This window comes from Lepisma saccharinum, chromosome 17 (genome assembly GCF_977018435.1).
Source record: "Lepisma saccharinum chromosome 17, izLepSacc3.1, whole genome shotgun sequence".
NCBI classification, from domain to species: domain Eukaryota; kingdom Metazoa; phylum Arthropoda; class Insecta; order Zygentoma; family Lepismatidae; genus Lepisma; species Lepisma saccharinum.
In genome coordinates this window covers 23,746,505-23,770,504 of record NC_139245.1, presented here as the reverse complement: position 1 = coordinate 23,770,504, position 24,000 = coordinate 23,746,505, and the positions used below count along the sequence as shown (strand labels likewise).

Genomic DNA, 24,000 nt, shown 5'->3' with positions numbered 1-24,000 from the left:
CTAGCCTGTTTCTCTGCCTGCACGGCCATTGTATGCGTCATATGCAAACCGTATTTAGTCTTGAAGTAAATCTAATGCTAGTGAACATGCAAACACACACACACATGTCGCTTTGTTAACTTATTGATGCTGCGTTAACCGAATTTCATGTTACTAGCATTGGGAGAACCTATAATATTGTTATACTTTATCTCGGGAATGTTTACAGCAAGTCTCTTTGCAATTACTGACTCGAGAGGGCTTGGCCAATGAACCCGTGAAAGGGGAAGTGAGTGGATGAAGAGGAAAATTCGGCTGCAGCTACCAACTGCTTCGCTCCGCCCACTCGCTTTCTCCCCTTCTCTACCGTATGCGCAGTCTTGCTCCACAGATTCCCGGGACAAAGTGTAGCTGAAACGAACAGCCACGATATGTTGTGTGGCCAGACAGTTCCTAAAAGGATGGGGATGTGGCCACAGTGACGTATTAATGAGCTTTCGTGGGAGTAACATTTTTTTCGTAACTGTTCGATTGTTTATTGACGATTCACTGTTACTTTTAGACTTTGGGGTGTGAGCACTTTTGCTCCTACGTTAATTGAAAATAATATTGGTTTCAGTCGCACGGGGACAGGGTACTTCGCCAACACCGCCCCCCTCTCCTTCCAGTCTCTCATGGTGTCTGAAAAAGTTTCATATATACAAAGAATAAAAAGTGTTAGATATTTTCAATTTACTGTGTGAAAACAAGACTTAAATGTGTCTCCCTAAATAAGGCCTCCCCGTTGGCGTAATGGTACCGCTGTCGCCTTTGATCAAGGGCTCACGTGTTCGATACTCGGTGGAGATACATTAAACACTGATTTGGGTCGTACTTTATACTGTATTTCCATCTCGATTAGCCTATCTGAGCATAAAGTGGAATCGAAAAAAAATATTTTTCCGATCAACACTATATATTTCAAATGGCCTCCCCGATGGTGTATTGGCAACGTCGTCGCATTGTAAACAAAGGGTCCCGAGTTCGATACCCGTTGCAGGCACATAGTGATTCGGATTCAATTTGAATTTGCAGGTCCAGCTCCGATTAGCCTATCTGTGCATAAGGTGGACTTCAAACAAAATACTCAAACTAATATATATGTCAAACATTTTTTTCAATTTTTCTTATTTGACTTTCCCTTTCAAGAGTTCGTCAAAAATTGTCGGAGGGGATCTATGAATCCATAAGTTCCTCTCCTGGGACGCCACTGACCGTAGGGTCCCTGTTTCCTTATATCTTTGTTGATTAGATTTCTTACAGCGAGTATGAGTAAGGAACAGACTAGTTCGATGTGCAACCAAGAATGAGTGGCTCGGGATAGCTGTAAATAAAAGTGGGACACCCCAGTTTAAGAAGAGCGGCGCTTTGTTGTTCGTTACGTAACAGGAAACACTGCAAAACAATGAAACATGGTCCATCATGCTTTCTCGTGCTTCGTCATATTTGCCCGCAAGGAAGGAGGCTGCATCTCGTGGACGAGAGAGCATCATCCATTTAGCCAAGGATTTGATTCCGACGTGTTCGCGAGCCGGAGACGTCAACTTGCGAAGCAATTTGTGTTTTAAATCCATCTTCTTAACGCACTGCACGGGCATTAAAGTGTTTGCTGAGCATTTCTGATATTTATGCAGGTGCTCGCGACGAACAATGCTTAATGTAATTGTAATTTCTGCGATAGTTTTTCAGTTACTCTGAATTGGCCTTGTTGTGGCTCCACCGGCCTGAATCATATGCTTACTAATATTTTAAGGTTCGAAGCTAGCGTTCGATACTTAACACGCCATTTGGCGACTAACGTGTAACATTTAGAAGCCATTTGGAGGAAAATTTATAACATTCAGGTGCCATTCGGCGACAAATGTATAGCATTTAGGCGAAATTTAGCAATAAAGTATAACATTCAGGCTTCATTTGCCAACAAATATGTAAGTTTCGGCTCATTTGACAACTAATTTATAGCATTTAGGCCCCATTTGGCAACAAATGTATAATAATCAGGCTCCATTTGGCGACTAACGCATAACTTTCATGCGCCATATTGCGACTATGTATACAATTCATCTGCTATAGCTGAAACTTCAGTCGAGAAAGTGCTATTCAGTAACTAGAAACAAAGATGTCAAAGCGCATAATATGGAATATAATTAATTAATTATTTTTAAATATTTATTCTTACATCGAAACGCCGTGAATCAATTGGTAGTCGGCCTCAGTGGCGGAGTGCGCAGAACGCCACAACACCAAGGGTCTCGGGTCGGGTTCGACCCCGATCAGACATGGATGTTTGTATTTGTTCTGTATAAGAAAAACCGATAAATTAATAAAAATTGATACATGTGAAAATTAGAGAATGTGAGTGACGTGGCAAACTACCGCTTAGGGGTTCCTTTGTAAAATGAAAAGAAAAAGTTACTATCGCAAGGGATTTGTAGTAGGTTCAAAGGTTGTCATAGGTTCAGCATAAGACATTAATTCACCTAAAGATAAGAGAAGGGGTGTTCTCTCAAAAAAACAGAGTGTTAGGATGAATATTATTATTATGATTTGCTTTATTTTACTTCGCTTTTTGTGCCACCTTTGACTAATTTGCGAAGATGGGAATGAGTTATGATATGATGAAACTGATGAATGGACACTCACAAACATCCACGCCCAGGTCAAGATTCGAACCCGGGACCCCTGGCGTCCTAGCGCGATGTGCTAACCACTCCGCCACGGGGAGCGGCAGTTAAAAGTACTAGACAATGGATAGAATAAATACAGTTAAAAGTATTAGACAATGATAATGTCTAATTAACATTGCATACTACTATGTTGAGTCATAGAAACATCCCCAACCAATTTGTTTCTGCCCCAACGTTCGAGCAAGGTACCAGTTTTCACTTCAAGCGCCAGTGGAGGGTTTGTGGAAAATAAATGAATTACAGTGCAGGTAGTTTGAACGACTTCTCCAGTGCGAATGCGTCGAAATGCACCACTCCTTACTACGCGGTGACGAAACTTGGAAGAAAACGCAGAAAAAAGGGTCGTTAGTGGAATGTAATTTCTTTCGTGGCTTCTCAAACGACTTGGCACTTGACCATAACTGGTTAGGTGAGGCTCGCGTGTGTACTGAAGCATTGATAATTGAGAACTGCCGCGCTGCGAGTGTAAAAATTATAAGCCTGCAAAAACAGTATCAGATACGGTACCAAAGATGGAAGTGGGCAGCATATTCTCTCTCTCTCTTTCTCTCCCTTGTTCTGTTTATCTCCTCTTTCTTTCTCTTTATTTGTCTATCTTTTTCTCTCTGCGTCTGCCTGCCCCTCCTTTTGCTTTCTTTGTTTGTTTCTCTTGTGTCTCTTCCCCCTCTCTCTCTTCTCTGTCCGACTCTCCCCTATTGTGTTTATTTTCTCTCCCTTGCTATTTCTCTCACTTTCTCTGTCTATTTGTTTCTCTAGTGTCTCTCCCCCTCTCTTTCATTTTCTCTCTGTCGGCCTCTCCCTCGTTGTACTTATCTCCTATCTCTTTCTTTTGTCTCTTTCTCTAGCTTTGTATCAATCCCCCTTCTCTATATTTATTTCTCTTGTGCCCTTCCCTCCTTTTATTTCTCTTTGCTTCTCTCTCTCTCTCTCTCTCTCGTTCCATTTATCTTCTCTCTCTCTGTCTCGTTCCATTTATCTTCTCTCTCTAGTTCCATTTATCTTCTATCTCTCTCGTTCCATTTATCTTCTCTCTCTCTCTTTAGTTTCATTTATCTTCTCTCTCTCTTTAGTTCCATTTATCTTCTCTCTCTCTCTTTAGTTCCATTTATCTTCTCTCTCTCTCTCTCTCGTTCAATTTATCTTCTCTCTCTCTCTTTAGTTCCATTATCTTCTCTCTCTCGTTCCATTTATCTTCTCTCTCGTTCCATTTATCTTCTCTCTCTCTCTCTCTCTCTCTCTGTCTGTCTCTTTCTTTCTGCTACGGTTTCTGTTCCATGGCGGTTAACTCTCTCTTGCTTTTACTCTCTCTCTCTCTCTCTCTCTGTCTTTCTCTCTCTCTGTGTGTCTGTCTGTCTGTTTCTCTCCCTCTTCCTTTCTCTCTGTCCGTTTCACTTGCTATCTCTCCCTGTGTCTTCTTCTTCTCCCCTTCCCCTCTATCTGTGTCTTACTCTCACTCGCTCTGTGTTTCTCTCCCACTCTATTTCTCTGTTTGTCTGCCTCTCTTTCTCTCCCTCCCTCTCTCTGTGCGTATGCGTGTGCATAAGGATACATTCATTTGTAACTCTAGACGAGACCGAGAACGATACAGGTTTCCACATTCACGAGGCAAGCCTCGTTTCGTCTCAGTATAATAATAATGTATCTTTATCTCCGTGCTTCTTTCTCTTCTCTCTCTTTATCGCGAGCGCAGTTTTTTCTTTGGTAAAGAAACGTTACTCTAACCTCAAAATGTCACGTCCAGTTCCTTAACAGTCCAATCTAGTAACACTAAATACTCGCAAAACCATACTTTTTGATTGCCATGAGCAGAACACCTGCCAAATTGTTATCGACAGTTGTAGCAAATAGAGCGTGACGGAGGATTTTCAATGTTGAATTGGCAGTAAACAGTTGTGGCCAACATTTTTTTTTAAAAAAATGTCGTTTTCATTACTATAATTATAATCATTGAGACAACTTTGTTCGACACTACTATTATTATTGGAGCTCAGGAATTGATGAGAGTAATCTTTTTTCGATACATTGTAGTCTGCTTTCATACAGTTAGAATCAGAATACATTGTTTTTAGTTTGTATTATTTTTTCTCATTGTTCGTAAGACTTATTAACTGCATTTTGATCCTTCATAATGGTTTCTGGCAATGTGATCGTATTTTATTGCTCCAAAGTTGTTCAATCAATCTCTTACTTTGGTCAAATGTAAAGTATATTGAATTATCTTTGAGTAGAAAAAAAACACAAGAGCACTTGATTTTCTTTCCCCCTTAACTATGGTAGTATCCGGTTGTGTCGAAATTCAAGCACTTTTACAATAATCCTGATGCTTTTGTCATTTGTGAAAAAGTAAAGTTTACATTTTAATATCTGAAGCAAGTTAATAGGTAATTTTAAAACAATTTTGAACTTTTTAGCTATAATTATTATTGTTGCGGAAATTCATGCAATTAACAATCTCGCTTCCACACAGTACAATCTAATAACTGCAACATTGTAGGCCAGCGAGGCTCTGGCGTGTGGACTTGCAGAGGGCTTGTGTTGTCAATATGTGTGTGTGATAGTCCGTTCGTCCATTTGATCTTATTAACATTCGTCTCCATCGTCGCGATTAGCCAAAAGTGACGAATGCGAAGTTAAATAAACCAAATAAAAATAAAACAAAAATTAATATCATGCAAAAAAAATATCGCCTTGTAATATCCTCGGATTCTATTTACTTCCAGGGAATGTTTCGTACCTCAGATTCCGGTTTAAACTGTAGGTCCATTCCCATTTATTCTATTATGCACTGAATATGGCTTGCGAAGCCACTTTTCTATTCAAGGTTCGCACCTGGGTGGCGTAGCGCAGTGCCCTGGGGCCCCCCTGCAACTAAAATATGGGGGTGGGGGGGCCTTGATAAAAAAAAATATCGAAAATACTACAACGTATATGTATCATCGATGGCGTCAGAGGGTAACAGACGTACAACAGTTAGCCACCTCACTTTGAAGTGTTTAACAATTAAAAGAAAATTGAACTACCTTGTCACACTACAGCTAAAAATTGAACATAATCTGTAACATTTAACAGGTGTGGACTATGTTGGAAATATGTCTGTTCTTATTTGAATATGAAAAGGCTTGGGCCCCCTTTGAAAATATTTGGTGGGAAGTTACGTTTTGAATACCACACATAAAAATAATATTAGTGGTGAAAGTTCATGAATTACCAAGTTTTCTTGTTTGTGTGGCAATAAAAAACACTGTCAGAGCAACTGAATCTTCCTACTAGATTCATAACTGTAGACAATTTATACTCTAAAAGATTCCGACACACGGTATATCTATAAAGGTGTGAAATGAGGGGATTTTTTTCCTATTTTAGGCGTTCTGCGAGGAAGTAAATTAATACGGCATTTCTGAGGGCCTACAGGTTAAGTTGCCAGGGCCCCTGCTTATTATCACAGACATTGTGTTTGTTCCTGGGAACCTACTCGACCACCTACCACATGAAAATAAATAAATAAAACAGTCGTGAAGTTATTGTGGTGTCCACTAACTCGTAAATTACAGTAACTCTATTGATACGAATTCTAAGTTCACCGATCGGGCGTTTCTATTTAGTGCTCACCTCAGTGAATCTCGAGTTCATATTTTGTCATTGTTGACCTACGTTTTGTCTATTTCGTATTTTAAAAAAATAAGCCGACACTATGTGTTGAATTTCTGAAATTATATAAAATTTCAGGAGCGCAAAGAAAACATTGCGGGGGCGGCCGCTACGCCACTGCTAGGAACGAATGTACTAACAATTATACTTCTTCTTCTTCTTTTTTTTAAAGAGGTATTCGAAAGTATGAAAGAAGATCAACGTACTGTAATCCCCTATCATCCTTCATACTGTAATAGAAACGTGGGCATGGACGTCCGCAGGATTTCTTCCAGGGAGGGGCAAGGAAGATATTTTTTTCCAGGGGGGGGGGGCCAAACAAGGCACATTTTCTCCAAAAAGTGTTGTTCTCTAAAAAACATTGCTTAAATTTGAATTTATGATGTTCATGCAATAATTAACACATATTATTGTGGCTAAAATGAAATTATATGTGTGAAATACATCATTTTTGGTTGACTTTCATTTTCCAGGGGGGGGCCACGGGCCCCCCTTGCCCCCCCTTCCGGACGCCCATGAACGTGGGGAGAAGGGAGGTTAAATTCAGGCATTGTGTAGGTAGTTTGTTCAAAAATGCAAAGGGCATCGCATCTTCCTGTCCTTTTAAGCGCAATGTCCGCGTACATTCATCTGCATGTTCATCTTTTTTTGTTATTTGCTCAGCATGGATAACGTGCAGTGACCTTCCCTGACAATTCACGCCACAAAATTCTGTTGAAAAAGTGCTTGCAACGCCACATCCGACACCTTTCCAGAATCACTAATCACTTGTGTAGTTCGTGACGTGGGCAGAAAAACATGTCTGCCTCGTACACTACGTTTGCTCCCTTTGTTTTATGCAGCGAGAGCTTCAAGAACTGACACTTAACACCAAACAATCTGCTTACAACCTCTGAACCAGTATACGTAAAGATAGAGTTCTTAAAAATACGTAGGATGAAGATAAAAACCAACGAAAATAGTCATGGACTGTTTGCTGAGCAATACTCATGGATCCCACCACTGTACCTACCTTTCATAAATACATTTTTCGCTAATTCTGGCTATTTTTACTTAAAATGCCTTCAAACGGATTATTTGTACAATTGCTGAAGTACATCTTTCACATTATGTTGCATTATTAGAGCGTAATATGAATTTCAATGTGCATTTTTTTTAAAAAAAAGAAGTTCTGTGCAGTGGTTACTGGCGTAAGACAGCCTCTCCAAAATCCAATATGGCGTCGTATTTCAACATGGCAGCGACCTAGATCGGGTATACCTTTTATCACGCATCATTACTATAAGTAGGTATGATATGAACAAAGTTTCTTTCTTTCATCACCGTGACGTCACTAAAAGAAAAGGAAAGGTAGGCCCATGTTTCACATACCATTACGAGGCTGCTATTCTGCATGGACTAAAATTTATGACAACCCGTAACAGAGCCTAAAGTACCTATAAGATATTGATCGTAGGCATAACACATTGTAAGTCTATAGTCAATCTTTGTTTGTAGTTTTATTTTATGCCGTCTTTCTACTGCTTTTTGGCTAGTCGCGACAATCAGAATAAATGATGGATGTGTGACACTACTTTCTAAATTGGTTTATTTACCATTAAAGACATGTTTCAATTTTGGTAGCAAAATAAGTCTCTCAATAGACTGGTATGAGTCCTTTACAGGTGTGGTTAATTAGAAATCAAATAATAATACCACTTTCGTATTTATTCCAGTGGAATCTATTGTATTCTGTTCAGTAATGCGCATAAACTACAGCAAAAGTTTTCGACCCCACAAATCAGTGTCGAAACCTCTAATATTTCCAGATTCCATCATTAACTTCTTTGCAAGATAAGTACATCTAGGTGGCTGCAGTTCCTCACTAACGATGTTGATTGGATCATTATTGAAAATTCGTCGGACAGCTATTACTTAGTACACTACACATACACACACCAACTGTAACAATATTTTTTAAATGTTTATTCAGGAAGGGGTCTGAGCCAGTAACCTTCGGTGGCGAGATCGAGTGTCGACCACTTCAACGTCGTCATCTTGTCCACAGACACGACGTACAAAATTGTTTCCGAATTTTTATATTTGAGGTTTTGATCCTATGCTCAATGGAGAAAAGTTATGCTTGTGTGCGCTTGTCTGCTTTTATTAAGAATTTCTGAGCTCAAATAGGGGTACAAGGGGAATCAAATTTCTTTGGCTAGTTAAAGCCCAGTTTTGATCGTGATTCTCCCCCTGCCGTGAGCACCCTGGCAGTTTATGCATGGGAAGCTCGGATGGGGTTCATGTTGTTAGCATAACCAGGAGGGGGAAAGGGGGATAGAAGTGAAAGTTGGGTGTTGCAATGAATTGCGTTGATAAAAAGGCAAGAGATAGCATCAGTTCTTTCAAACGGGTTCAGTTGAACACCACACCAAGGGAGTTAAAGTGGATGCTGTGGTTATTCAACCCCGTTATTTGTATATATTTTATCATAGTCACGTTCCGTTCAATGCCTCCCCGATGGTGTAGTGGTAATGTCATCGCCTTGTAATCAAGGGGTCTCAGGTTCGATACTCTGTGGAGGCACATGGTACAGTGGTTCGGATCCCACTTTAAACTGTGGGTCCAATCCCAATTAGCCTTCCTGTGAATAAAGTGGACTTGAAACAACAAATGAACGTTCTGTTCTAACAATATGAGTTGGTAGACAGTGTTAATAAAGTCCTTCGTCTAATTTTCAACATCCTAGCGACATCTCACATACAATTTATCGTTTTTTTTATGTCTTGCCGACATACATACATACACGCACGCTCGTTAGCGTGTGAATATACAAGTACCTGTTCAGTTTCTGAGTACTTAGTATTTTTTGTTCTTATCAAAATTTGAGTACATGTTCACCACTGGAGCAGGTACTCGGTGAGAAGATGATCCAAAAAAGTTCAAAAACTAGTAGATGCGCAGTTTTGCTGATATAATCTAACATCCTACATTCACTTTACCTCGGATACACCACATATAATACTTTAATTAAAGCTACGCCCTATTTTGTTCATTTCGAAAATCTGTTGGAACATCACATCCTGTAATCGGAGCCCCTGGATCTGAAACATAATTAAATCCTTGTGGATAAACTCAACATAGTTCTTGTCGATTTAATCTATGGCACCAACTATCATCTGTAGACATCTGGGGTAACATCAAAGAACCTGCTGCTGGTAGAACCTACCCTTCCATACAGTACTTGGAAAACACTAAATAGACTGACGAGAGGTGTTAAGGTGTAAACAAAACCTGAACAAGTGAACTACAAAAGCTAAGTGATTTTGATTGTGGTGAACTTCAAAGGCTTGAGCACTTATCGTAGGTTAGACATATTCTCGTATGTCACTTTTTCTTTTTTTATATTCTTTATATTCATTTTTGCAATTTCCCCCTTTGTGTAACGGTTCTTGAATTATACTCTTCTAAATATCATTACATCCAAGAAACACATTTTAGATGTAGATTAAGTTAAGTGGCAGGAACGGCTCCAGAGCCTTAACCTCGTCATGGATTGATTTGATTTATTTTACTTCGCCTTTCTGCCTCTTTTGGCTAATCGCGAAGATGAGGTGAAATGTGATATGATGAATTTGATGAAACGACAATCACAAACACACACGGACAGGTAACAATAGAAGCCTCACAGAGAATTATACTGCATGGGCCCAGACGCCAGAGCCTCGTTAGTCGTTAGTCTTTTGTCAAGGATGTACAACGTGGAACAGGTGCTGCCATTTGGGTGTCTTTAGAAAGGGTCTTCCGTTACATCCCACCACGTCATGGAAAACATTATGAAATAATATGCTTTGCATGTAACTATATACAAATGAGTAACACAAGGGGTCCCGGATTGTACAGTGGTTCAGATCCAACTTTAAACAATAGGTCCAGTCTCGATTAGTCTACCTGCGCATAAATTGAACTTAAAACAACATATCAAGCAAGCAAATGAGTAACAGACCAATATATCTAATGGCCCCAGGCTTAATGTGGTATCAAGTGCAATTGTGGCTACCTTTCGCAGAGGCATATCATGATGGCAATCGATTTCCCATATGTAGGACAGGAGAACGAAAGCGATTTTTCCGGAAGTTCCATCCCCTCCCATTTCCACCATGTGACGACAAAGCAATGTGACCTTCCAGAGTGCGACACAATTTCGTTCCGAGGCAACACACTTCGTAAACGCACTTAAATGCGTGTTTTGGATTGTAGCGAGCAGTACAGCAGGGTGGGTGACCGTAACAGCCCATATGCACTTCCCGCCCGCGGTAACGGTATCCGAGAACTGAACCCCGCGTTATGTTATTATCAAAACATCGCGACGTGAACATATTAGACTGGCAGAACCCGCCAACTGTAACTCGTACACCTTCGTACTCGTGCACGGAAAAACAATATAAATCTTAGCTTTTATCTTAAACCAGTGCCTACTCTATGGCGTAGCAATATCGCTGCTACCTTGTAATCAAGGAGTACCGGGTTCAAGCAGATAGTTTTCAAACAGAATAACCAATGAAAATCTTCGTTTTCGTTAATATGCACTTTGTTGCTACTGTTATTGAAAGGGCATCAATTGAATTCGATTGGTTGATTTGGTTTATTTTATTTCGCTTTTCTGCCACTTTTGGCTAATCGCGAAGATGAGGATGAGCGATGATATGATGAAACTGATGAAGGGACACTCACAAAGAAGATCCATGCCTAAGCGGGGACTCGAACCCGGGACCCCTGACATTGTAGCTGGCTTGCTTTCGCTATCCACTCCGCCACGGAAGTCGGTACATGAATTGAATTAAAAAATAGGTCATTATATATTCTAACAAATATCTAAATATGAGAAAAAATCGAATTCCCTCCTCTCTACACTTTGTTCAGTTAGAACCGTGTCGAAAGTTAATGCGTTGTCCAGATATCTTTTCTTTGTCGGCACACCCATAGAATATTTCTCAAAAGCATAATTAATGCATATTTTAGAAATAAATTTGCCTTTACATTCGCCTCAAAAACGTTCTCCGCCCCCCCCCCCAGAATGAAAAATAATAGACAAGCCCTTGAAAACAGTTTTACTCCAGCGGCTAGTGTGCCACCAGGAGTGTGACCCCCCTCCTCACACGCTAATATGAAATTCTCATCCCTCAATAACTAATGGATGGCACCTTTCATATTAGCATATTAGAAGTCAAAATCAGTTACACCATTTGAATCGCATAGTTCGCTCCAAGTACACTTTGTACTTAGATATAGACTAACTTCGGACTGGACCTACAGTTTAATATGGTGTCCCGAACAACACTGCGCAAGGTGTCTCCACCGGGAATCGAATCCGGGACCCCTTGATTACAAGGCGAGAGCCTTACCACTACGCCAATGGAAGGTATTTTGTTGTTTCTTTGCCGATTTTATGGATCTGCATGGTGTTAGTAACTAATACAAAAATTGATGTAAGCGCAGATACAAGTGCAATAACATAGGCCAATGACACAAGATGACTCTATCGTTCATCTTTAACGCGAGGGATAAGTCGTTGTCGCATTTTGTAATGTATTTAATTATAATTCCCCAACATCGGTTTGAAATGAAACTTGGTTCATTCGTCAGGTTTCATAACCCTTGTTTTATAATGTAAATAGAAACAAGGTGACAAAAAGTGGATTGTAACTGACTAAATAATTAATGTTTTTGCAACGTAATAATCGCGTTTCTTGTTACAAATGGTTGTGTAAGTTGGGGAGCCGGGTAGATTGTAGTGATCAACCATCCGAACACAGAGTTAAGGTATAAGCATTTTTTTTTGTGTGTGTGTAGTTTGTGACAAGCTTGAGAAGTACAGGTATGTGAGCACAATAACAAACAGCCTGCTCTTCTTCTTTTTCGTTTTACCCACGCCATTCGCACACGAAAAAACCAACCAACCGCTTTCCTGTTTCTTCTGGTTAGGAAGTTTCGCGTCACTCGTTTTCGTCTTAAGGCAAAACAAGAAGAGGAGCAAGACAAGTCGTGCCTGAAAAGGTGTTTGTACTTGTTTCTTAGCTTCCAAAAATTCAGACGTCAAGTATGATGCTTAAACATGAGAAACAGAGAATCGCTTGAACTTTTACTTGGTCAAAATTCCGGTTCTGACTTGGCATTTTTATATGGTTCCTATCAAGAAGGAGGGAAATTTGAAGGTTTTCTGCAACTTTTGGCTAATCGCGACGACGATAATGAGCAGGGAACGATTTTATATGTGCTAAATAGTCATTGGCGTGCCCAAGGGGGGTTGGTGAGAGTCATAACCCCCCTTTGGACAAGTATTTCTAAAAAAAGTAACGACAAAGGCAGGAAGAGACGGCAAAATATGGGCTGACCAGTGAAAAAAGTATACATAACCCCCCTTTCCAAAATCCTGGTTACGCCACTGTAAAAAGTGTTAGATATGTAAATTTATTAATTATTTTAATCGAAATACGGAATTGATTATGGACATAGAATTTTCATTAAGCAAGAGGCTCACCTAGCTAAATTAATGCAGTAGGCTTACATGACATTAATTGTGATGCAAAATTCACATACAAAATGTGCTTCATTTTTTGTTACTAAAACAATGGACTACCAAACTTTCTTTTTAGGGCTCAAATGTAAATTTCTTCCGTTCCTCCCTAAAGACAGATTGATGAAAAGTATGCAATGGATTTCATCGACAAGGAGAGGGCAACATGTGCTTTAAATCAACAGAATTCCATTTCTTAAAACAACACAGGATGTCATTTTTTTAAAAAAAATAGTGATGGAAAATTTGTCTACTGTTGATTGATTGATTTGGTGTATTTTTCTTCGCTTTTCTGCCACTTTGGCAAATCGCGAAGATGAGGATAAGTGATGGTGTGATTAAATTGACGAAGGACACTAACAAAGAACACACATACCCAGGCCAGTATTCGACTCCTGGACCCCTAGCGCCGTAGCGCGCTGTGTGATAACCATTCCGCCACGGAGGTTGACACCTACTGTTATCTTCGCCGTCGACGTACATCGAAATTGGTAAATTTTCTGCTTCGTCGCCCAAAATATTTATAAATTAGATGCTCTTGAAAACAATTTTCTGGATATGTTGATGGATCTTCATGCGCGTGAGAAGTACAACGCTGATAGCAAGTAGCGAGTAACTCTTGTAATGCAAGAAAAAGAAGACCGTGCTAACTTAGCAACTTGCTCCACACACACATGCCGTGCATTGGCTTATTCCGAATGCTACCCCCCCCCCCCCTCTCACTCGCGGTATAAGCGTGTCCTGCGTATTCATTAGCTGCCAACTTTCTCTCCTCGCAGCGGCGGGGTCAGTGGCATCATGGCCGAACGGAAGGGGGAAGAGCCTCCTGTAACAGATTCACTGGTAGGCGTCCGGTTTCCACAGGCTATTTACTTCGGCAAGAATCGTGACTCCGCACTGTGGGTGATACCAGTTTGGGATCGTCTTTCATTGTTTTCTTTTTTATTCTTTCCCTCTTCACGCTCCTTCCTCTTCCCGTGCACAAAGACTTGTTGCTGGCTGCCCCGAGGTGAAGTATGAAATTGTAGTACGTCTACATTGCGGCTCCTCTGGCCAGACAACAGTCTTGCGGTTGCGTCATTGGGAATCCCCATCGCGGTGCAGAACAGAAACAATGTAACAATTACTTCACGCAAAAGATGCTGGAGACTCGCCTCACCGGAGCGACACGCGTCGCCTGTCGCTTCGTTGTGATATATCCCTAAGTATCCAAGGATACTGTTTTGTACCTTTTACATTTTTCAGAATCTCTTAACATGATTCCCTCATTTGTCATTTATGCGATGTGCAGTGTTAGCCAACGTGAGACGGATAAGACAATCAACGAATCACTGACACAGTGCACAACAAAATTTGTTTACAAATTAAAATATACATGATGAATAAATTATCTCCGGCTATCGACCAGGTAAGTTCTGGAAAAGTTTTCGAGCTTTCGAGAGCTAAAGTCACTCTTATCTTCAGGGTAGGAGTGAAGGCAGAAGATGACTCGCCAGGAAAGCTTCAAGACGTACTTGAAAATATGCATATTATCGTGGTCTTCCCTGCTGACTTCTTGAAGTTGTTGTTTTTGTTTCTTTGTGTACTTTATACGATTTCTGGTCATGGAATTCGGTAAAATTCCAAGGTTGATCCTAAACATCCTGCTGTGGAGGTAAACCGGTTGAGAGATGAGACACAGTCCGCATTGGCAATCGCTAGAAATAACTTATTTATGTGTGTGATCACGTTTTTACATGTCTTCCTTTCGAGGACTTTTGGCAGCTTATGCTTGAATTCAAATCCCTCAGAGATTTTTCTGCGATTCATTCAATCATAGCAGGAGAATATTAATTTAAATGGCACTTACTCTAGTATCAGTGGCGGATTAAGCTTCCTCGCCGCCCCTAGGCTCAAACTTAATGTGCGCCCTTCTCAAACGAAAAGTAGTAACTTATTTGCAGTATTTTTACAGGCTAATATAAAAACTAGTGAACATACTGAAATAAAAAACAAAGGATAAAAATCAATAACAAACAACGTTTTCAGCATTCTGATTAATTCCACGTGTTAGAAGAATGGCAATTGTAGACTCATTCAGACACCACTCGGCAGGATCGTCACTAACGAAATTTGCGCTCTCACTGTCACAATCAGGAACTCCTGCGAACTGAGGGGACACTACCTCAGGTGCACTTTCTTCCTCCACTAAACCCACAATATTTTCGACATTTTGCGTTTCATATAGTTCACTCGATGTAGCCGCTTCCACTTCAATTTTTGAACTGCTTTAGGAAATCACTTGTTCCTTTCGCGTAAAAAACGTGTCCATTGCACGTACCAAGCTTTTTCTGTAAGGTTGCTTCTCTTTCTCGTTTTTCGTTTGGAAGTTTACGATAAGCCGCCCCACTTAACTTTGTTCGCTTCATGCTGCCTGCTGCATAGAAAAAAACAACCCACCAAATCGCAAACGCACTAGCAACAAACTGAATGCACCAGCCAGAGAATACAGTAAGACAAAAACTAGTTGCGGTCCACGCGAAAGCTGCAGTCACTCACTCACTTATCAGCAGTGTTTATGTGTTTTATTTTTTTTTAAGACTGGCATTGTTACAGATGCGAATTTCAAACAATCAGTCTTCTTTCCTGCCTGGCCATTAACAAACGCTTAGTGGAAAATCGAGGAGTATGTATTTACAAAAACAAACCAACATTGTCATTGCAAGCGATAAAAGCCACAGCAAGCGTTAAGAACAAATTGATTGGCGCCTGAAGGAGGCAGAGCAGACGAAACATTTCTTGATAACACGTAAATCCGATACATCAAGGTTTCTTTCGTATGAAGCGAAAGTGTTGCAAACCGTTGATTTGAAACATTGGTTTCATAGGTCTAAATTGGCTCTGTGTACATAAGACACTTTTTATTATTCTTGATATTCTGGAAAAAAGATTTGCCGCCCCCAAGAGTTGCCGCCCCTATACCGCGTTTGGTAGAACCTGTCCCGCTTCCCGCGCTAGGGAGCGCTCGACAGTTTCGGTGCCAATGAGAAACGAGGAAGAAAATCGTCTGCTGGGCAGCGAGGAGCGAATGAAAGCCAGAAGAGAGGCGCTTACGTAGACGCTGTTGCGACGTTGCGTATTTTAATTGGCTGCCTGGCTTTGACTTTCCCCAGCACCGAGAAAAGACAGGGAGCAACTAGCGCGGGAAGAGGGACAAGTTCTACCAAACGCGGTATAGGCACGTGCCTAGTGGGCCTATTTGGTAATCCGCCACTGTCTAGTATACACACAATGATACCTATTCCGCTATTCACCCGCTCTCAAAGTTACGCGCAAGAAGCACACACACACGAGGACAATTTAATAGAATATTTTCAAGTATTCATATGAAATACTATTATTTGAAACTTGGTGCTACATGCACAGAAAAACATTTGAAGGAATGTGAGAGGTATCATTGTTCCATTGCGAAACGTAAGCAAGATGAATGATAACTGATAAGACATCTGCAGGATAAGTTCACTTTCTGTTTACTGATTTTCACATTCACCTTACCCTTGAAGATAATTCTGTGTACAAATTCAATGTTTCTCTTAAAGTTTAATTGATTTAATAAATATTTCATATCTCGTATTTACACATTCTTTACCTCTAAGTCTCTTTTGAATACCCCCCCTATAGCATTTCATGTCACCCTTGTGCTTTACACCACAGATTTCTAGCATTTAATGTCGTCCATATGCTTTACACACAATACGTCCATATGCACAACACAGATTCTTATCATTTCATGTCGTCCATGTGCTTTACGCGACATATTCTTAGCATTTCATGTCGTCCATGTGCTTTACACCACAGATTCTTAGCACTTCATGTCGTCCATGTGCTTTACACCACAGATCCTTAGCACTTCATGTCGTCCATGTGCGTTACGCCATAAATTCTTAACATTTCATGTCGTCCATGTGCTTTACACCACAGATTCTTAGCACTTCATGTCGTCAATGTGCTTTACAACACAGATTCTTATCATTTCATGTCGTCCATGTGCTTTACGCGACATATTCTTATCATTTCATGTCGTCCATGTGCTTTACATCACAGATTCTTAGCACTTCATGTCGTCCATGTGCTTTACGCCTTAAATTCTTAACATTTCATGTCGTCCATGTGCTTTACGCGACATATTCTTAACATTTCATGTCGTCCATGTGCTTTACATCACAGATTCTTAGCACTTCATGTCGTCCATGTGCTTTACGCCTTAAATTCTTAACATTTCATGTCGTCCATGTGCTTTACGCGACATATTCTTCGCATTTCATGTCGTCCATGTGCTTTACACCACAGATTCTTAGCATTTCATGTCGTCCATATGCTTTACACCACAGATCCTTAGCACTTCATGTCGTCCATGTGCTTTACGCCATAAATTCTTAGCATTTCATGTCGTCCATGTGCTTTACACCACAGATTCTTAGCACTTAATGTCACCCATGTGTATTACACCACAGATTCTTAGCATATCATGTCGCTCCTGAGCTTTACATCACATATTCTTGGCTTGGCGTGGACGGCTTACGGTTAGTTCATGAGAAATGCTGCTTCAAGCTCGGTAAGTTTGAAAGCGAAACTGAGATGTTATCTGTCAGTTTCACGCCATGCAAGCAAATCTTGGTACACAGTTGTATATTTTGAACCCCTCCCCCCCTTTCCTCTCTCCTTTTAAGTGGAGATAACTGGGAATTCTGCTTCGTAATAAAAACTGTAATATAGCCCTTGATTGTATTTCATTGTATTTCGGTGGAGTTTATGCGTCCATCCTGCAAATTGCTGTCCTCTCCTTCCACCGGATGCAAAAGGAAAACACCGTGACCGACCAACTTCCGCCCCCGCCTTCAGTGCTCGCGCACTCTCGTTCACCTGTCGCTCGAAAAAAGGTCCATGTGAAAATGCAGCAGTGTTGCAAACCGACGGTTTATTTCTTCAGTGCGCACACACGCTTGGAACAATAAAGTCCACACGTGAATAAGCCAACAATTTGGGACTGAATTTACTCAATAATAGCTATACATATGGTCCATGAGCCTTAATCAAGAACTGGAAAATCGAGAGATTAATGAACGGACTGACCAGTCAGCTTAATATGTGCAAGTATATTCAATCTTATCGTTGTGCATATGTAGTAGTTTCCGAGTAATCAACGAGTATAGACTAAATCGATTTACAAATGGACGAGCCATTCGAAAATACTTATAATATTATTTTACGTCGCTCTTCTATATTTGTTTGTTTAATCGCGACGATGAAGATGAATGTGAACAGAGGGTGATTGGGTACTTATCTGGGGTTCATCCAGCCTCCCGTCAATGGATACCTGGTGGTGACGCTGGGAGGTGAAGACGGATGAATCATATCACCTTTATGATTGACAAATCTCAACATTCTCTGTGTACCTTGGTGACGCTTTGTAATGCGCAGAGAAAACCTTGCCTTTTATATTCTCCAGAAAATTCTCAAAAAAATTCTTGTCTACACGTCGCTTTGTGAGCATTAGATAGCTCAACGATATTGTGCCACTGCTTTCTTTTCTCTGCTTTTCGTATCCAATTTTTAGCTTTCATTCTCCGTAAATCTTTTACGTCAGTTTCCAATTTCTTTTTGGCTTTCCTCTTCTTCCTCTACATTTTGTTTATTCTTTTAACAATTCGAGCTTCTCCCATCCTTTCGATATGGCCAATCCAGGCTATCCTTCAAGAATTTACTTCTTTTACTAATATATTCCTTTGTTTTACCAACACTCCAGTTCACTACTAGCTTTTCATAAATTGTTTTTTTATTTATATTATTCGATCGAAATAGGCTACCTTCCTCAAAAATTTTCTTTCAAATTAGAGCTGTTCTGGCCCTTTTCTTTAGTGTCCACGTCTCACATACATAATGAACGCACAGTTTTATTACAGTGTGCAAGATGTTTAACTTAATGTCCCATAAAAGTGTGCACCAACCTCGTGGCGGAGTGGTTAGTACAGCGCCCTACGATTCCAGGGGTCCTGGGTTCGAATCCTGGCCTGGGCGTTGGTGTTCTTTATAAGTGTCCCTTCACCAATTTTATCATATCACTCATCTTCATCTTCATCTTCGCGATTGGCCAAAAGTTTCAGAAAAGCGAAATCAAATCATTCTATTACAAATTGTGTATTTTATATTCTACCCAATTATTTATATTTATTTTATTTGAGATGAACTTCACACTATCGATCCTTCCATACGGATATATTACTTTCTTACACCTACACAAGTTGTGAGAAAACTCCCAACTGACACGCTTGACCAACATTAACCGATTTCAGTCAACAGCGCTTGGAAGACAAACCGGCTTTGACAACGTGGAAGCACCTTCTTGAAAAGGAGAATCCAAGGCGTTGCATGCTTCAGTAAGCGCAGGACAAAAATTACACTTAATGATTGAGTTATCAGGAAGGACAAGCGCCAATCATCGCACACTGTATTCATTCTCCCCTTAATGTCCTCTTCCTTGCATATCATTAACCTGTTCATCTTCTTGTAACTATAGAAAAACATGATTGAAAAACCAGGGTGTCCAACGGAACGTTAGGAACAAAAACAAAGGCAAAAGTTAAAGTTACATTTGTATACGATTCTCCGCCTCTTGTTTTTCCGATGAACATGATGCAGCTACGTATTATTGTGGGTAAAAATATCGACTTAACATGTCCAGGGAACATCCTAAATAAAGAGAAAATCTCTGTAAAGTGGCGTCATTGGACGGAAAATGACACGTTCATCCGCAGAAAGAGGGAGGAAGCAGGAATTTTTTTCCAGTTCGAGCAAGACATTTTTTATCCAAAACACGGCTTCAATTTATTTGAGGATATCGTGTTTTTGTAACGATCTGTACAGTCTTACTTGTAAATATCATTCCCACATAAAAATTGTTCAAATTGTTGTGAGAATTGTGACAAATGAGAAAAATAGGCTGACTTTCATTTTCCAGGGGTGAAACGGCCTTCCTTGTTCACTATCCGGATCCCCAGCGTATGGAAGACATCAAAGCGAGCTGATTATTATCATCATGGGTCCTGAATTCGAATCAGGCCCTGCGTGTTCTTTGCGAGTGTCCATTCATCATATCATCACTCATCCTTATCACTCAGCCAAATGTGGCAGAAAAGCGACGTACATAAAAATAAGAAAACAATCAATCAATCAAACCAAGAACGTGTACTATACATGAAGACGTAAGGTTACTTTCTATGACATATTACTACAATACGTACGTTTAAAAATATAGAAAAATTAGGATTCAATTATAAGTTTGTTATAATAATAATTATTATTGTACAAGTTCTTTTATGTACATAGACTAAATAATAGCAATAGCCGTCGTCGACTTGTGATCAAGGAGTCCAGGGTTCGAAACCCGGTGGAGGCACATAGTATTTCGGATCCCACTTCAAACTGTAGGTCCAATCCCGTTTAGTCTATCCGTACATACGCGTGGAACACTTTAGGATTCGGTGCACACATGGAAAGTAGCGGAAAGCCAGTGATTTTTTTTAATGTTTCTGCAAGAGATCTTGAAACACCCGTGATTGTGCGAGTGGAGTTCGACAGTTTTAATGACTTTACAGAAAAGACGGAAGGTGGCCTATTGCGCATTCTGACAAGGTTCATTTGTGCCGCGCAGGAAGCAAAACAGGAAACTTACAGGATAAATTATGGATGTCACATAAAAAGTATCGCTTTCCGCCACACGCAATTCGCCTCTGGACAACCAACCGTAAGCAGAACCCGTGGTGGCTTATGGGACTATACCCCTGCTCGATTATTTAGAGCAGAATGATATAGAAAATTAGCACAAGAGCACAACTTGCCTTCCTCTTCGCCCATTTCTAGTATTTCAGTTATCACTTTCTTGCAAATATATGCATGTATGCTGACTACTTCAAAATTACCGTATAAAAGTTTTTTTTGTAAAAAAGGTTGAATTTCTATATATTTATTTAGGAAGTCGAGTCGAGACATCTCCCCAGATACACCACATATTTATCAGTATTTCTCTCTGTGTCTTCAAGGTATCCGTTTTGAAGATGTCTTAATTTATTGAATTAGGTAATTTTACGTAGCTTTTCTGCCACTTTTGACTAATTGCGACGATGATGATGATATGGTAGAATCGATGAAGAGAGAGAGACTCACAAAGAACACCCATGCCAAGCCCGGGATTTGAACCCGGCACCCCTGGTATTGTAGCACCCTGTGCTGACCACTCCGCCACGGAGGCCCGCTGAAGTTGTCGGTGACGACACCAAACAAGAATCAGAGAAGGGCGGGAATAATTTGTAGCTTGCTGTCGTATTTAATATACCATAAAAAATGCCTAAATCGTACGTTGGAGTGAAATTACTGGAGAGGGGGGCATCCGCTTCCCATGCCCTCATCTGGCATTGTCACTGTGTAAGACAGTAACAGGTTAGTCTGGTGACTGCTCCAATCTACGCTCAAACATGGATGGCTACACTGTTCAAAATTACGATAAACAAAAAGGTAGGGGATGCTTTATGCATTTTTTTATAAATGGAGGATGGAGTCCCTGCGCCATATCACAGCACTTCGAACACCGCACCCAAGGAATAAAACGTGTAATGTTGAATATAATCAGTTTGACGCATTTTAAAATCACTGTTCAGGAACATGATCTGTATATTCAAAGTGATCGTTTTGGATTGATTGATTTGGTGTTTTAAGTCCACTCTATGCACAGTAAGGCTAATCGGGACTGGACCTACAGTTTAAAGTGGGATCCGAACCACTTGTGCCTCCACCGGGTATCGAACCCGGGACCCCTTGATTACAAGGCGACGACGCAACCACTGCGCCATCGGGGAGGTCCTAAAAAGTGATCGTTTGAAAAGCTCGAATGGACGTTTAGCCGACGCCAGCGAAATCATTTTCGAAATTTCCTCTCCTTTTGAAAAGTTGTTTCAGTATTTAAAAAATCTGAAAAAATATATCTCCTTTGAATTCCTTCTTGATTATTCAATTAATCTTCGTGTGGTTTGCCTTCCGCTGCTGTCTATATAAATCCATATTCAAATGGGGATCTATTTTCTCGATCTATAAATTGTTTTTTTATATAGTTTCGTGTTTTTTAATACGAGTATTTAATTATTTTTTTGATAGATTAGTTTTGGCAATAGTTTCGTGGCTATGTAAATCTATTAATCTATTATTTTTTCCCGAACAGCCTAGAATTGTTTTACACACCCATACTGAAAGTTCCGAATAATTTCTGCAACTGTTTTATAATGTTTCTCCGATTGCAAAACTCTCCTCTTCCATTAATAATAAAAATAATAAAAAAACCTGGGACAATTGAGAATTGAAGACGGGGATTTTCTTTCTCAAAACATAATTCTAAATCCATTTCCAACCGGAAAAGAACATTCAATCACCTCTGGCAATAAATGTATTATCATAGTATTTTTTTTATTATGGTTAATAATTCTTGTTATTAGCGGCGAGCGAAAATTATACTACTGACTTGTAGGATCTTAATGAAAAACGGAAATATTGGAAATGTAACTTATGATTATACAAAATGTTTTAAAAAAGTAAAGGTAATCCGTGGTTTTAAATAAATAATGACACTAGTGTAATAATAATAGTAATATCTATAAGGTGTGAGGTAAGATTTATAAAATATTTAGAACTTTCTAAAGCTCCCTCTTTTTCTCAATTTCTTCCATACAAACATTGTATTGGCAAAATTATGGCGTGCAAATAACACCGTTTTTTGAAAGATACACGAATCCCTAACTCTGCCTATCTTATTGTTGTAATGTTCAAACAATCAAAACTATTCCAGTACAATTTCCTTGCTATCGTAATAGTTATCGCGACGATGAGGATGAGTGATGATATGATGAAATTGATGAAAGGCACAATCGCAGAGAACACCAATGCCGGGCCGTGATTCGAACCCGGTATCCCATCGCAGGTATCTAAACAACAACGAAAGCAAATCACACAAATATTCATTTGAATACTCTAGAAGGAATTCTAAGCACATGTACACGTAATTGTTCAAAATTTGGAATAGGTACAATTGTTTCGAAAGGGAAGGAATTTTCGAAAACGACTTTTCTGATGTAAGGTCCAATGCGCCCTTAGAACTTTTTTTAAATAATTCTTACGATTTTACACAGTGGTGTGCCCGAGAGGGGATTTCGGGGTCATGCCCACGTTTGGTACTTTCCTACAAAAAAAAAGATGCCAAATGCAGGAAAAGATGGAAAAAATATAGGACTCACTGTTAAAAAAAATACATTCATGGGTACGTCACTGAATTTACATTACCAAGAACTATTTAATAAAGTTGTATTGCTTTCTGGTATTAATAATGAACGGTAACTAAATTTCCACACCGGCGTTTGCCATTCTAAGCACATATAAAAAGCAGCTAAAATGTAGTAGTAATTCAGGATTTTCTCACCAGGTGCTTCCCACGTCAGCTCTGCTGCCAGAGTCGTTGTCAGTCCATCCAACAGGTTGCTTCTCTCTCTTCTTTCAGACTGTTTTCGAACGGGATCCCTACAGTCACCAACCTCTTTGTCCGGAAGAATAAAAAAAAACCTTTGAGCGCTGAGGTGCACCTCCTTCCAATGCAGTGCGGCGACTGTTGCTGCACGCGGCTCTCCAAAGCATCACGAGTAGGCAGGACGAGTCCTGAGGCAGTGGTGCCAGCTCCCAGATTCGATTTTCCACCGCTTGTGGGTCGTTGGTTGCTTGGATGATTCACATGGCTTTGCTTGTTGGTACTGTTAAGTTAACTAATAATAATAACGAAAGCAAGGGCGCCGCAGATATGATCATGGGCGTCCGGAAGTGGGGCAAGGGGGAGCCGTGCCCCCCTTGGAAAATGAAAGTAAACAAAAATATATATATATATTTCACACATATCATTTCATTTCAGCCACAATAATATGTGTTAATTATTGCATGAATATGAAAAATTCAAATTTAAGCTATGTTTTTTTAGTGAACAACGCTATTATTGGGGAAAATGTGCCTTGTTTGCCCCCCTGG

General features: G+C 40.0%; 1 protein-coding gene across 1 annotated transcript in view; it reads right to left on the bottom strand.

Annotated features, from left to right (window-relative positions):
- Positions 1-23,614, bottom strand: part of LOC146001612 (uncharacterized) — a 69,564-nt gene extending 45,950 nt beyond the window's left edge. Inside the window, exon 1 of the mRNA XM_083139147.1 lies at positions 23,408-23,614. The gene's annotated coding sequence lies outside the window, so the exon portion shown is untranslated. The remainder of the gene's footprint in view (positions 1-23,407) is intronic.
- Between the last annotated feature and the right edge of the window lie 386 nt (positions 23,615-24,000).